This window comes from Triticum aestivum, chromosome 3D (assembly GCF_018294505.1).
Source record: "Triticum aestivum cultivar Chinese Spring chromosome 3D, IWGSC CS RefSeq v2.1, whole genome shotgun sequence".
Lineage (NCBI taxonomy): Eukaryota > Viridiplantae > Streptophyta > Magnoliopsida > Poales > Poaceae > Triticum > Triticum aestivum.
Genome location: NC_057802.1, coordinates 333,916,711 through 333,922,343, shown reverse-complemented (window position 1 = coordinate 333,922,343; position 5,633 = coordinate 333,916,711).

The window sequence follows — 5,633 nt, the reverse complement described above, 5'->3', positions numbered from 1 at the left end:
GTCCTCGGCTCCGGCGAGCAGCCCGGCGAGCCCGAGCCCGAGCCGGCGCCCCGATCCGATTTGGAACCAGTGAAGGTTGACTTTCCTCCCCCGAATTTCTCAGTCCCGAGAATTTTACAATATGTGCCCCTGTTCATTGCATCATAACTCTCTGTCTATAGCTCCGTTTCGTGCGTGTAATATATCGAAATGTTCGCCTCGAGATGCTCTTCATTTTGTTCCATTGTGCCATGTTCATTTGGGTCCATCTTGATGCCCAAATCTCTGGTGCAAGAGTGCTAGTTGCTGTTAACCACTGTTACTTATCAGAACTTAAGGATTTGTTATTTTTGTTGCTATTGATGTGTGCATCTTATGAGTAGGAGATCTACAGGTGTTTTGATGTATGCCATGCCATCTTTACAGAGGTGTCTGCCATGTATTTTTGTGATCTTTGTGGTGACTAGCACAAGCATGCAAACTAGGCTCCGTGATGTTTCTGATTTCAGGGACTAATTTTACCAAGTCTGTGACTGCTGTTATTTTGTTGCCATGTATCCATGTGGCTACAGAGAGATCCATGCTTATATTGGAGATATTCATTAAGGATATTTTGTAGATATAGTTGTTCTCTATCCATTAATGCCCTTGTTTGCAATTATGGAGTGCCATAGCATGACTCAATCTTACTCTACTTTTGCTATAAAATATTTCTGGCAGATTGTTAACATGATATTCAATTTTGCCAAGGTTGTTGTAGTTGTTTCATACATGCTATGTATTTTCTCTTTCCATGGATAGCTTCATAAACATGCCGTCTTGCCGTAGGTATGCTTGTTTTGTCATGCATTGCTTTGTGGTAAGTGCATCAAGCTCACCAAGATGCCCTCTTAATGTCTGTTTCTGCCATGCTCTGTTTTCTGCTAAGTCTGAAACCTGTTAACGAAACTTGCTATGTTTACATGGTTGCCATCCCTTTTTGGCTTATGGTCAGTAAGAGACTTTTGTCATATGCATTTAGTAGATTCATGCCGTGCCTTGTTTTGCCATGTTAAGTCCCTGTAGCATGTTGATTTCTTGCTCTGAAGATTGCTACCTGATGCTGTTTCAGCCATGTCCATTAATTTCACCAAGTCTGTGAACCTGTTATCTTTTGCACTTTTGCCATGCTTGTTTGTACCTGTTATATTGTGATCTAGCCGTAGCTCAGTGTTCATCTTTTTTCAAGCATCTCCTGTACATTACTGTCATATGCTTTGTTGCTATGTTGGAGAGTCGTAGCATTGTTACTTGATGTATTCTATGTGCTATCATGCTGTTAATCGCAGATTCGTGTCATTCTTGTTTTGCTTGCCATTTGCAAACCGTGCATCCGTTTCCGGTAATCTTTATATCGATTTCGACCGAAATCATCTCATCTTTCCAGTGGCATGCTTGGTTTGCCAAGTTACTTCCTTGTTCATTATTTTTCTTCCGGAGCACGCATACGCATCGCATATCATATCTTGCATATCATTCATGTATTGCATCATGTTGCTTGTGCATATCCCGTGATTGATTGTGGTTCCACTGCTTGTGTTCTTGTTTTGGGTAAAGCCGGGAGATGAGTTCGTGAACGAGGAACCTGTTGAGTACGCTTATGTCGTGGAATTGTCACGGCAGATGTCCTCGAGCTAGGACTTAGTCGTGGAGCCATCGCAACTAGGAAGCTTGAAGGGGTTAATGCGGGACAAGGAACACGAGGATTATACTGGTTCGGCCCCTTACGGTGAAGGTAAAAGCCTACGTCCAGTTGAGGTGGTATTGATTAGGGTTACGATCACCAGGGAGCTAAACTGCTATGCCCGGCTTTCGATAAGATTGTTCTTGTCCCTAAACCGCTCCCGGGTCGTCCCTTTATATAGGGAGGCTGACGCCCAGCAGCCCTCAGAGTCCCGGCCGGCTCATAAGAGTGTCCGGCTCGGACTCTCAACTATACTTGCCTTACACTACAAGCTCTACCATAATAATGATTGTAACTCTGGGCCTTAAGTCATATCCGGGTCTTAAGCCCATCTCTGGCCCATCGTCTTCAGGCTTGGCCCCGGGCTTCTGGTAATGACCATTAGAGTAACCCGGCCCCTCCTGGCGGGTGACTCTAAGGTCTATATCCTCAACATTAGGCCCCAGATTGATTTGAGCCGGCTCATGTCAATCTTCAATTCTTTCGACAGAAAAAATCTCCGGCTTACCATTTATGTGAAGGCCATAACCCGGCGTGACGTCATCCTCTGGACTCCGGATAATCCGCCGTGACGTCATCTTCCATTAAGCCCGTTTTTACTCCACCAGATCCGCAACGGATCTTTGCTTTTACTGTCATCCCGAAAATCGGGGCGTTGTGGGGGGAGATAACCACGCCAGGGTCTCCTTGATTCTCGCGCCCGCTTTACGAGCTCGCCTTATAAATAGGCCGGCCCGACGGGCTTCTCTGCCTGAGCTCGCACTCCGTCGCCGTCACCTCGCCTCCGGTCTTCTTCAACCTTGGCCGCTGCATCACCCTGACTCGGACCAGACAAACGGAAGCGACCCCCGCACCTTTTCAGCTCCGGTAAGTCCTGCTTGACCTGTAGAGTAGATCTACCGTAGGATTTGCCCACGTTCTTCGTGTTCGTCGCCATTGTCCGCAAGCTTCGGTAGTTCTCATAGTTACTGCCCTTGTTTGATCTTAGATCTGCATAGAATTAGTGCGGCGGCTGTTTGGCACTTATTTCAAATGCCAATAGGTCTCTTTCCACTGCATAACGGCTTCGTTCGAGCTCAAGAACATCCGCTCGTCTGTTTCTAGGTCTAGAAAATTTTCATTTCACCCGACCATTTTGATCCAAAAGTTTTACTGCGATGTGTGAAACCTGTTTTACCGTACTTAGTAAAAAAAACCTGCAATCCTTGAGCCTCGGCGGTTTACATTTCCGGTTTAAAGAAACCACGCGCCATAGACCCTTCCGGCTTAAAGAAAACCATGCTTCGTAGAATCCTCCGGCTTAGCTGTGATAAGGCCGTAGATAATCAATTTATTCTGAATGCCCCTGCGGCTTAAATAACCCACTGTACCTGAGTATATACCATTAGTCCCCTTCATAAGCCGCCACCTTAGTTTTGAACTGTAGATCTCCTCCGGCTTATAATTAACCCGGACGTTTTTCCTTTTTGTCATAGACTGCCGACTTTCACCATGCCTCCCAAAGCTCCCATTACTTGCAACTGGATGAGGTCCAATGTGACCAACGAGACCCTAGCTGATTTTGTTAAGTCAGGATATCTGCCCAAGAAAGACATCATGTCCTACCGTGCCCCTGACCCGTCAGAAGAGAGACCACAGCCAAAGGACGGGGAGGTAGTGATTTTTGCGGATCATATGAGCCGGGGCTTCGCACCGCTCGGTTCAAAGTTTTTTAGGGATGTGCTCAACTTCTTCGACTTGCGGCCTCAAGATATAGGACCCAACTCAGTGTCCAACATCTGCAATTTCCAAGTCTTCTGCGAGGTTTACCTTGGAGAAGAACCTAGTCTGCTGCTCTTCAGAGAGCTTTTTTATTTGAACCGTCAGAATGAGTGCGCCAATGGGCCAAGTCTGGAGTTAGGTGGTATCTCCATCCAGCGGCGTAGGGACTACCTTTTCCCTTACGCAGAGCCGCCGAGCCACCCAAAGGACTGGAACATGACTTGGTTCTACTGCCAAGATACGTCCCCGGCTGATGAAAGCCCGCTGCCCGGCTTTCGCCCAACACGTCTGGAGCCGACTCACCCGCTGTCGGACAAGCTGACTCAAGCGGAGCGCCAGCCTCTGCTCCCCACTATCAACAAGATCAAGGCTCTCCCGGGCAATGGTCTGAACGGAATCGACCTGGTCTGGGTCTGGATCTCATGGCGGGTGATCCCATTGAGCCGCCGCCCCGGCTTAATGTGTGAGTACACAGGACGAAAGGATGACCCTCAGAGACACAGCCGCAATGATCTTCCAGAAGACGTTGCAGAGGAGATGACCAAGGCTCTGTTAAACGAGAGCCTGGCAGACTGCGGAAGGACCGGGTTAGCTCCCTTCTGCAAGACCAACCCAGCCCCAGCGGTAAGCCGCCGACTTTAACTTTTTATCTACTTCTGCATGTAACCTTCATCTGAACCGTTTGAAGAATTCATCATTCTATTTTTCAGGCTGATGATAAGTTCTGGCGGGTCAAATATGACCATGAGGCGGCCAAGAAGGCCAGGAAGGCGAAGAAAGCCGTCAAGAAAACCGCCCCTCGCAAGAAAGGGAGCAGGCCTACTGCCTCCGAGCTGATGCAATTAAGCGACAGCTCCGGTCAGAGGTAACCCCTGAGTCTTTTAAGTCCTTGCTATATTCCCTGTTTGTTTGCTGTCCGCCTTATCAATACTTGCTCATTGACAGGATGACACCGGCGCCAGTAACCCGGTGGTTGAAGAGGTAATGTCACTTTCCTCCGACTCGGAGCCCTTGCCACAGCTGAAAGTCCGAAGGGTAACCCGGAAAGTAAGATTTTCACATCCTTTAGCTTATCAAGACCCTCAATTTATTTTGAAGCGACAGGTTCATGAAAGCCGGCGTCATACCCGGACCAACAAGGACACCGACCTCTCCGCCGGGTTACCCGACGCAACAAGGAAGCGCCGAACTGAGGTTATTTCCCACTTGTACCCTTTTCATCCGTTGGCGGGTGTTATCCGTCAGCCACTCAATTCCTCTGACTCCAATTATCAGGAGACCTCCCCCTCTTCGGGCGACTCTATGCAGTCGAGTCTTCCGACTTTCAAGACCGCGCCCGGGTAATGACAACCATCTCATATTATATTTGTCTGTACTTACTCTTTTTGTGCTTAACGTTTCTGTCCTTTCAGCGCCCAGGCAAAGCTCACCAAAAGAGCGAAGAAGACCAAGTCAGCCGGAGTGCCGGATTTGCCTGAACCGGAGGTGACGGCTCAAGAACCGTCAGCTGCCTCCGCCCCCGAAGCCACCACTCCAATGGACACGGCACCTGAGGCCACTGCCCCGACTACCAAGGCAACGACCGAAGCTTCTGTTAACCCGGAGGCTTCCAGCTCGGCTCCACAGCAGACGACCCGGACGTGGTAATCACCCGGATGGAGTTCGTTGAGCCGGGAAGACCTACCGTGCTGGCCAAGTGCTCCGCTAAGGGGGACTTGCTGCAGCCCCACCGGGTGAACCTGTACCTCTCCGACTACACCAACCTGAGCATTGGAGAGCTCGTCTCTGGCTACATCAGCCAAGTGCACAAGAGCCGGGACGCAGAGGTCGCCATGGTGAACCAGATCCAGCAAAAATCTGAGGTATGATTCTGCTGTCCTCTTACTTACTGCATAGTTACCTTTGCCATGCTAGCCCCCAAGTCAACGACTTATGATTGAATATGTTGTAGACTTAGGTTCCGGCTTACTCCATTGAGCCGGCAGTTTGCAGATAGATACGTTCAATATGCATTAGCCCCCAAGTGCCAAGTGTCTTTGCTTGGAAAACGCTTGGGACTTATATAGTAACTATTAATAACCCGGAAATGTATGCAGGCTGTTGGCAAGAAGCTAGAGGCGGACCTTGCGGATCTCAAGAGCCGGCTGAAGACGCAGGAGATGGAGACCCG